This window comes from Mercenaria mercenaria, chromosome 10 (genome assembly GCF_021730395.1).
Source record: "Mercenaria mercenaria strain notata chromosome 10, MADL_Memer_1, whole genome shotgun sequence".
NCBI classification, from domain to species: Eukaryota; Metazoa; Mollusca; class Bivalvia; order Venerida; family Veneridae; genus Mercenaria; species Mercenaria mercenaria.
In genome coordinates, this window is record NC_069370.1 from 70,197,937 (window position 1) to 70,208,980 (window position 11,044).

The 11,044-nt window shown below is 33.7% G+C and overlaps 1 long non-coding RNA gene across 1 annotated transcript; it reads left to right on the plus strand.

Annotated features, from left to right (window-relative positions):
* The first annotated feature begins 477 nt into the window (after positions 1-477).
* Positions 478-10,624, plus strand: LOC123561337 (uncharacterized). Its single transcript, XR_006688389.2, has 2 exons — positions 478-1,572; positions 9,816-10,624. It is a non-coding gene; the product is annotated as an uncharacterized LOC123561337 (long non-coding RNA).
* The last annotated feature ends 420 nt before the right edge of the window (positions 10,625-11,044 follow it).

An 11,044-nucleotide genomic window follows, 5' to 3' on the forward strand; every position in this document is an offset into this window, starting at 1 on the left:
GTTACACTCTACCAATTCAAGTCCTTACTTATTTCATATTAATAACAAAACATTCAGACCTCATTTTCAGCACTTTAGAGCATTTCAATGATATGAAAACCATATATGGTCATTTAGTATAACATGTCTTCTTATCAAAAATAGAAAAATATTGACATGTTATGTTGAATATAAGAAAAATAATCTGTTCTGAGAAACATCACCCTCTAAAAATGCCCCCATGAAAACAGCCGTTTAGCAGTTACGCGTAGGTAGACATTTTTCGCAAAGAATAAAACTTATTCCAAGAAATTTACAATGAAAATGGTCTAGATCTATTCTCAATACTATAAGCAATAAACATAAGCCAAAAATTTAACTGTCACCTCCTCATGTCACTCATTATACCAGATTTCATCCATAGCATGGAACTACATTTTGGACTACTTCACATGTAACACTGAGTAGTCACTTCCGGTTTGGTGTAATCCGTCCTTAAAAAGTCTGTGAAAATCATCAGAAACAAAATCAATTGGCATGTAAGAAAATCATCTAACGAATGATTATCAGAATTAAAATTAAGAGCAACATTTTATGAAAAACTAGGATCAGTAATGCTTCGTATTGTAAATCTATGACTGTTTACGCTTACTCAGAGGCTGAGAAGCCTGTCCAACATATTGTATATTACATTTTTACAAGAAATTAAATAAATAACTTTTTTTTTGTTAAGCAGTTCCTATTTGATCGCAGTTGAGGTAAGTTAACGCTAGCTCCGCGAGAATGGCGTCCTGTGTTCTTGTTTTGAATGCGGGCCATCAAAACTGGAAAAACAGTAACCCAAGGATACCTTAAAACCTATTGCTGAAAATATCCTTTTTTGGAACGTGCTGTTGTAAAATCTTTATCATCTGGCAGTCTGTTTCGATAACATAAAGGGTAAGTGAATAACATTTCTTAGTTTTATTCCATGGTTAATAATAAAGTGCCTGCCCGATACACTATACTTTTTATAAATATAGTTTAGTTACCATAGATTTAGAGAAGATACTGAGCATTTTAAGATACATAAATTTAAAATTAATTGTTTTTAATTTCAGGGAAAAGATCTAGCTGGCCATTTGTAACCTTACTAAGGCAGAACATAAATGTATTTGAAAATACAATGTGATTTTTATCATAAGACTTGAACACTTTTGTGTTTATAGTAATATAGGTGAAGCAACCTTTAATACTATTTGAAAGTTGACGGTGATTGTATGACATTAAACAAGATTGTATTATACATAATACAGGTCTAAAACTATTCCTCAACTTATATTTTCTGATAACTTTTGTTGTATTCTGGCATGAAGTTCTTTAAAAATAGTCTCGATCCTTCATCATGTGTTCACGATTTTCATGTATGAAATCTGACTTGACCAGCAAGGTGTGCACAGTGCATTTCGTGGTTATTCTTTATGCGAGAGATTTTGTTTACACGCCGTGATTTTTATTTTTTATTGCGAGGGATCGGTAATGGATATAAAAGATCGAACTAACGGATTTTCTTTATAGATTGGAAAGTTAACCATAGTTTCAAAGGAATCTGAGGTAAAAACTTCTTTTATTTCTTTTACAGATGTAAAGATGACAGACCAACATTTTTGAAAGAATTGGTGCATAAATGATTCGACGTTCATTGCCTAATGACATTTTCTCAATAACTGAGGGATATAACTACTGGTATCTCAAAAGCGCATTTTATTTATCAATTTATAAACGACTACACCAAACTTACCCATATTACACAATGTGAACTACCAGCAAGATATGCTTATATGTCCAATCGTTATCTTTACGTAGTTACATCAAAGTATATATATATATAGTCTCCATTGTTGAAAATTCAAAAGACTTTATCAAATGATTAATCTGTTTTGAATTTTACTGAATTTGAGGTTAGAGTGCAAACTTGGTACAAAAATAGCTGATCATGCCCCAAAGTTGTTTAATTGACTGATTTAAGTGGAGTTAGGGGTTTTTCATTAATTTTAACTTTTGTAATTTAATTAGTTTTTACATAATCAGTATTTAGTGCAATTGCGCGAATGTTAATAGATGTAGATTTTCAACAGATTTTAAAACAACAGTTACAACGAGAGCTCATGTTCAACGCATAAGCTGTTGGTAGCAACAGGGTATGAATCTATCAGTTTTAGCACGCTGTAACTTTGAATACAGCACGCCATTGTTAAAACACTTTTCAGGCTCAGTATCGCCGTGACCATTGACATGATTTCCGCTTAACTGCTGAGGACCACATCAAGTCGTCATGTAACCTCGGAAAACTGTTGGTCTAAGCATTATTTAATTTCTAAACAGATGTCATTTTCAGTTCTGAGGTCACTTCAACATTGTCCTTTGACTTACTGACACCAAAACATTTTTTAGAGCATCAAACTGGCCGATACTAGGAACACTGGACAGTTACAAATAATATTGTTATGATTTGGCTATTATTAAACAATAACTTGTATAAATAACGCCTACTCCACTGGCGCCAGACCAGAAAGAAAATGCCTCTGTACATGTTCTATCCTAACCCTAGGTATTCTATAAGAATCATGGTCATGAAGGGGAAAATATACTAACTCGTTTCAATCGCGCATTTCATACCTAAAGCACGCAGTTCGGTAAATGTGTACTATGGATATCAAACAAATGGTAATTTATCTTCCATTGTGTACCGTCACATTTCTTCAATACTTCTTATCTTACAAAAACAACGCGTAGTTTATAGTTTTTTCAACGTTACACAAAAAACTTGCTCGACCTTCCCTGGTGAAGTTCCGTTCTAGATTACAAAACCATTCTGATTGGCTGTTGTGAAAATGTATGTCAATCGTCATTTTACTACACGTGTTCGCTAATATGTGGAAATGCAGCATAAATGTGCAAAATGAATAAAATAAACAGAACAGATGTAGACCAATGTATGGTTTCATATTAAAAATCATATACAAAACAAAGAAAAATATCAAACAGGGAATGCCACGCACCAAAAACGCAGCCTCCCCAAAACGAAACCCCCAGCACGCAGACGCGCGCACCACACACACATACACACACACACGCACACACACCCAAAGCCAACACATAAGGACAAAACGAACAACACACACGCGCACAAAGCCAACACATAAGACGAAACGAACAAACAAAGGAACACAGTGGGGCACCGCCTTGGAACGGTCAGTGGCAAAAACACCACTGGGGAGCTTAAACCGGTTTATGGTGCACCTAACCTCACTCTTACCCCCACCATGTTCCAAAGACATGGGACAGTGTAAATAAAAGTAATCCCCTCCAGGTGAATCTCTTACACACGTAATGGAAACAAAAAGACATGGCATGTAAAACACAAAAATGCTCGTATATAAATATATAAAAAACAAACCTTAAGACCCAAAAACGTATGTACTCAATGCCTTTTCAGAAGACAGAGCAACAAGAGAAACACCCTTAAGGGCCCGACGAAACAGGCCAGAAGACAAATATCAAAACAGTTCAGTCCTGGTAGGATTTAAAAACTGCTCATCATAGAGTCCTCCCCCTCTTCCGTCAGACGCAATCAAAGAGGGAAGCGTAGTGTCCAATTGTAAACGGGTTGAACACTAAACATGCGGTATGTCTCAAAACAGTTGGGTCGTAACCTCTTTTAATAAAACGTTTGATAATCTTTCCAAATACATTTGGAAAATTACCGTGACCCAAGATCTTACGAAGTTTGTAAACCACATCCCCATAAAAAACGGGTTTAGAAATACCTCCTCGCAGAAGTGTCTTTAAATTACTATTGAATTTTAAAACTAAATCAGAATAGATGAATTTCATTCATCATTTCGAGTTTTAGTGTAAAATTGTGATTTTTTTTAAATTCTGTTTTGTTTGTTTACGTTTCGCCTAACATGTGCACACTGCCGTGACCTCTAGACCGGATGTTCATTAGGGAAGGTCACGCAAGTTTTTTTCTGTAACGTTGACGAAAGCATAAAATATTTGGATAATCTCAGCAATATATAAGTTTGAGACAATGTGACTGGTGCACGTTGGAAGATAAATTATCGCTTGTTCAATATACTAGGTACGCATTCACCGAACTGCGCGTTTCAGTTGAGAAATAAACGATTGAAACGGGTTAGTATATTTTCCCGTTCATGACCATGGTTCTTATAGAATACCTAGGGGTAAGGTATAACATGTACAGAGGCATTTTCTTTCTGTTCTGGTGCCAGTGGCCTACTCAGTCAACATTATATTCTAAGACAAGCAAATATTCGAAACCTCCTACGACATTATTGCATTGCATACTGTTGTAAAGTAGTCATTACCGAGGAACTATTCACTTAGTGGTACGCGTCAGTTATGTTAGTATGTAAGTGGTAAGGGATTTTTTGTTTTTAATATAAAATGCCGGTAAGTTGTTTAAGCTATGTTTAAAAGGCTTTGCAACATTAGAATACAAAAATAGCAATTGTTTTGCTAACTATCGCACACTGCAAAACTTGATTTTTTAACTCTTTTCAGAATTTTCATTTTTCCAGCAATTTCTGCAAGTTACCGGTGAAATCTTAATTTATGCATTACGACGTGTATTTTGGAATATTTATCTTGTGTTTTAGTGTTACAAAACACATAAAAAGTCACGCAAATTTGATCGCTAAACCACCATAGGTGTCAATTCCATCAAACTGAAGTTTTGAATTAGAAGACAAGAACTTCCCTGGGTATCAAAATTTGAATTAACATGACCTATAGCAAACCTGTTAATTAAGTCTGTAATGTATTTTATATCTTTAGAGCCGCGTATAACAGGTAAGGTCTAAAGTGAAAATGTCGAATTGAGAAATAACGTTAAACCTTACCTTAATATTTGCGGGGGTGGGGGGGGGGGGGGGGGGGGGGGGGGGGATGGTGGTGGGGATCTGTTTACTATATGTATTTGTTTTTCATTTCTACTGTAAAATACTGGCTAGATGTCGAAATTTGATCAAAACCTTACAAAATGAGTAAGTATGATCAATAACCACGACATTATGGGAAAGGTTGCTTTCTTTGATAAAGATTTGTTTTCGATCCAGCAAATTACAAAAACATTTTGTTTGTATGTAAAAAGTAAAAAGTAAATGCGTAAAATATGATGCAATCATTCTCACAGCTGTTTGTTTACGTGACTAAAATGCGGTCAGATGATGTGTGCTGACTTTACAAATGTTATAATGAGTTTAGCAGACAGTAAGATAAGTTTACGTACTAAATAAATAATGTAACGCTACACTTCTTTTTTCACATATCTGTAAATGTTTTGGGAATTATGTATTTTTAGAAATGTATGTTTTCAATTGCATATCTAAATTTAAATAAAATCACAAAGAAGAAGATTAAAATTTGTTTCACCTCATTATTGTCCAGTCATTTCATAAAAGATATTTGTTCAACAATAAATTCAATGCGTTTATATGTCCAATTTGCTACTTATCCCCTATCATGCTGGACACGATGACACTGCCTTTGCGACCAGCGTAGATCATAACCAGCCTGCACATACGTGCAGTCTGATAAAGATCTGCACTGTTCGCCATTCAGTCAGTATGTTTTTGGTAAGCACCACTTCTAACAGTAAATGGTACTGTCCAAATTGAAAGATGGACAAGTTCATTATAAAAATTTAGCAGGGTAAGGGTTAAATTGTGGTCGTAAAATGAATTGATACTGCTACAGTTATAATACGTTATTGACAACATCTTATGCTACATAAGTTTGTTGATATAGGATAGAGGACAGGGGTACATTAAATTCGTATATATAGAATATAGGTTCATTAAAACAGTTAATATAGGCACATTAAACTTGTTGATGTAAAACACACGTACATTAAATTTTTGTATATAGGATAACGGTATATGAAATTTGTTGATATACGAGTATATTAGATTTGTTGATATTGGTGTCACGCGGCAAGTAAATAAAGACGTCTTATTTTTTATGATTGAAGTATTAAAAAATACCGCCGATCTAAAGATTGTTTTCTTGAAAATATTAAATGGTTTTGATAGTTACAACACCTGAGGCTCCTTGTATACTTAAGCCAAGACTCAGTCGCAAATATATGTTAATTTATCATATTTACAGGACAACAGTTTCCTGTGGACATTATAGGGTCAACACGAATAAAGGGAGCCTGTCTATTCCTCAAAATTAAAAACTAAAAATTATAGGTAATAATTACTGGTTTGTTTTTCTGTTACTCTTAGTATTATAAGTAACAAGCAAGTGTTACCATTAGACGTAACAATATATAGGTATAATTATATTATCAATCCCTCTACTTTTACTATGAGTAAGTTACCGTGCCCAACATATAGTCTTGGCCGCCGTCCGTTCTTGGGCGCTCCACTTTTTTCCTGCTTGTGTGTGTGCGTTCGTGCGTGCGTGTGTTAGGCGGTGTCCGACTGTGTTGTTTTTTCTTACTTATCTGTTTGTTTATCTGCATATGTAAGTTGTGTGTGTGTTTGTCTTGTGTACGTGCGTTTACGGTGTAGAGAAACGTGGCTTCCCTGTTGAATATTCATCCTTCCTTTTTCCACTTTTTCCCAACATCTACCCCTTACCCACACTACACCCCCGACACTTTTCTGTGTTTTGCATATAACTAAATTGTACCTGCTGTTGGATTTTTGAAGCAGTCTGTCTACAATAGTTTTCCGTTACAACTTTTTTGTTGTGAGCCTACTTTGCGATGCATGACTCTATGGCTGATTTTGGGGTGCTCTGTGCTTCAGGAAATCGACCCTTACCTTTTATCTTTCATTACTAAAGTATATAGTCATTTTCTTTTGTATCGTTGCCTCGGCAGTTAGTTGAAGTGATAATACCATAAAAGGCTTGCAATTTTTGTGACCTTGAATAACAGTCTAGAATTATCAACAACAGCAAATAACTTGTTAACAGTTAAGTTAGGAATTTGGCAACGGAACAGAAGTGACTTCAATGCTGTTAAAAATAACTTTCGGTGCTTTCACTTCACATCATTCATTACGGATATTTATATATACTGTTATTTTCGTCAACTATGAACGTCAACAGCATAGTGAATAGTCCACTCACATTAATCTGGCATGTGATTTTACTGAACTGTCTCAAAATGAACACGATGTTCAATGCTTCAATGTGCGTACAAGTTGGTCCTTTTTTCGTGAAAAGCTATAATCTAGGGAGGTTCTGTGTTACTTGCTGGTTTTGGTAAGCTTGATTGGTTTCGGTATTTCAAGCACGTAGTCCGCTACGGCAGCGAAAATTTGACAAATATATAGTTGTATAATTGATCCTGTGTGATGAGAGTACTAACATTGTTGCTTGCATGCTTGCATATATTGATAAACGATTTTAAACAGAAGTGAATATTATTAAAGAATATAAATTAATCAAATTTCCGTAATATATAAGACATTTTACTGTAAGCATTACAAATAATTGCGTAATACTAAACAGAACTAGTTTGCACCATACAGAGCATAATACGAAGGACCATGTATTATCGTATTCACTGTAATGCCCATAAATCATTGAATATATTCAAATTAATGTTATCGCAATGCCCATGAATTAGAGAATTAGAGAATATATTAGATAAATGGATTAAAATATAAAAGTACCAGAATTAATGTTTTGGACTTTTTCTAATACTGAGAATTTGTTGATATCAAGTAATTGTATCACAGTAATTATTATGATAATATAAAGAATAAAGAATAATGATAATGTTTTATTTTATCCAAGTAGTATAATAGGGTTGTTATAATAATAGCTCGATCTGGGATGCTGTATTCGGCTCGACTGGATTTTTTCAGATCGGATCTCACGAGGCGCACAAGTGTGATCCGTTCTTGCAAAATCTACGACAGCCGAATACAAAATATAAGATCTAGCCACTTTTATAATGACCCTTTTATTATATACATACACCTTTTTTGTTTGTTGTTATGTTTCAATGTCTGTCGATGTTAAAATAGAAATAAGTGAAGTTTTTTGTATGCGCTATTTATAGACCTTTGCAAGGACGAAAGTAGTCCAGCAACATACAATACAAAAAGTACAATACGGAATTTGGTTTAAACAATATTTCATTCATATATGTACATTTACAACATGAATTAAGGCATGAAGAATTGAGTAGAAAGCTAAGCTTATTTGAAACTCTCTCCTTATAATACGGCATTTGTTTCTGCCTGGTTATATCTACTTGTGAAATACTACGCGTATTTTTGACAGACTTTATATAGGTATATAATAAAAATGTGTCTTTTAAGTTGAGAAATAAACGTTACTGGAAAATTTTCCGATTTGCAGTATTCAATAAACATGTAGTGTAGCTTACGCTGTGATTAAAACCTCAGCAGATTCCAAAACCAGGGTCATTTGGTGGAAACTATTTATCATGATATTTATACGTCACATTTCTTGACAAGTATGACGAAAACGAACCCATTCATTACCGCTGGAAGGTTTACGAACTGAATTGTCGCTTAAAATTTTATGAAATGAAAATAATAAATGTCACTCAGAGGCTTCCTTAAATAGAAGATTTGATTCTGTTCTTGATAGTGACTGACGAATTATGAATAAATCAATAAAAAAGACCTTGTCCGGAAGCTAGATTCAATGTAAATTGTAAATCTTTCCAACGACACATACTTATAGTTTTTCAAATACATGATACAAGTATATTTTGAAATCTTTACTTGTTTGCGTTTTGACTAAATAAAAAGCAAATTAATATTAAAATTCACAGGTTTTAACTGAACGGTCAAAATACTGACCTAAGCCTTCGAACTGTTTCATGAGCTTAACTAAGTAAGTAATTTGTTTATTTACGTGACTTGTGCATAACAATATAATAATGAAACTGGCCTCAAAAGATGGAGCTTTATGTCATACGAATGAGACATAAATAAACAAGATACGTATGTTTAACCAAATGTTGGCCGGCATCGTGAGGCAGCATTCAAACGTTCACTGCTTCGTTAGCCACCGTTAGCGGACAATATATGGGAATTAAAACGTTGTAGAATAATATGAAGCAATAAACGGGAAATAAAAGATATGATGAAACAATATTTGTGTCGGTATGACATACATTGATTGTGTTTAAAGTGAGCATGAATGCCTTAAAACTGCCTCATTGATTTTTTTTGTATACTTATGGATACTATTGGGGGATCACTTCTGTCATACTGAAGGTAACACGATATTCTGTAAGAATATTTTGATGAACACATTCTCTTGTCTGTAGTAAATTTAGACTCTGATATTGAATATGGAAATGGACATAATTACGATATTTGACATTGTACAAAGTTGTTTTAAAGACTGTTTCATTTTTTTATATATAAAAATGTATGCAAAGTCATTTAGGCTCAAAACCGCAAACTCCTATTAATTAGAAGTTTCCTGTGGTCTGAATGCTAACTAACCTGTCTAACTTTAGCTGAGCATTTACAAGCAGTGAGTTCTGTAAAGGCAGGACTATCATGAAAAAACATTAAATTTAATCATACTTTTATTTTAAATTTTGAAAATCTCTAGTGTTATATGTAAATGCTATAACAAAGGAAAACTATTTTATGGAGACATATATATGCTGGTACGAAAATTTTCTATTACACGTTCAAGGCGTGTCGTTAATGCATAATCTATTCATAAAAAAGCGCAAGATACGTCAAAATATACATTTCTTACTATGTCTTTAGAGCTTAATGTTTCGATTTTATTTTAATTGTGTTTTTTTTTTCCAGAAGTATAGAATTCAACTTGAAAGACAAGAAAGAAAGCAAGATATCTGGATATGGATATATCATTGACGTTTACATGGTTTTTAAGAACGGTTTTCGTCATTTTGTCGTTTGTTGCAGTAACGGACTGTCAACATTTATGTAAAAGTATAGGTTGGGTTGGGTGTGCTGACACAGGATGTTCGCGGGAAGAAAACGGGGTATGTGAAAATTTCGGAACGAGGCCCGACAATTTATGCCTTTGCGTTATAAAACAATGATATTTGTAAACACATCAAGATGTGCCAAACAGTTGTCGCAGATAATTTGCCGATTCCACGAAATCATGATTGATGAAAAATTTCGCATGGAAGATATGTCGCAATAAAGAGCTTAATTGTGTGTTGTTTTTTTTTGTAATGATAGAAGGACGACACGACTGGTGCTAGCCAAACCAATGTTTTAAGACATTCATATTTGAAGGAAAAATCGCGGAGGAGATATAATTTATACGGATAAAAGTGCACATTTCACGACGAAAATAAAAGTCAGCGGACTTAGATGACCTCTTCTAACAACAGCATTACTATGAATGTTTGATATAAAGTTTCTGTGATATGCTATTTATAATTTATTCTGTGTGATATTATATCATTTACCAATCACTTTATTTCACATTGTTAAAGTTCGATGTTGTGTTATATATTTAACAATGTACTTATTATGGAAATTATTTTCAAATGTCACTCTTCAACATTTATTTATTATATGATTACAAAACGGGAATATACACTGAGGGTAACGTTGTGATAAATAAATGGAATAAAAGTGTACTGTATGTTTTTTTTAGAAATAGTCTGAGGATGCTAATGCATTCGTTTCTCCCTAGAACTATTTTTTATTCGCAAGAGGAAATTAATATAACAAAACATTTATCATCAATCCTACAAACAACCGAAAGGTATGATACAAAACATATTTGCTGCAGTACTCGCATATTACTGTTGAATGCTAAATACTTTAACTGACCTTGAAAATTTCCTTTAGAATTTAAAATTATTTCTAGATTACTTTCTCATTAACAGTTCTTTGGCTGCTGACGGAATGCTGGCTATCTGAACCAGTTTACCATGTATTTTTGTTATTTTCATATGCAGGCAAAACTAGGATAATAGTATGTTCAATAGCAAAAGCATCTGGCGATAGTATACATGTTATATATGAAAAGTCCTGGATAAATGGATATCTTATGA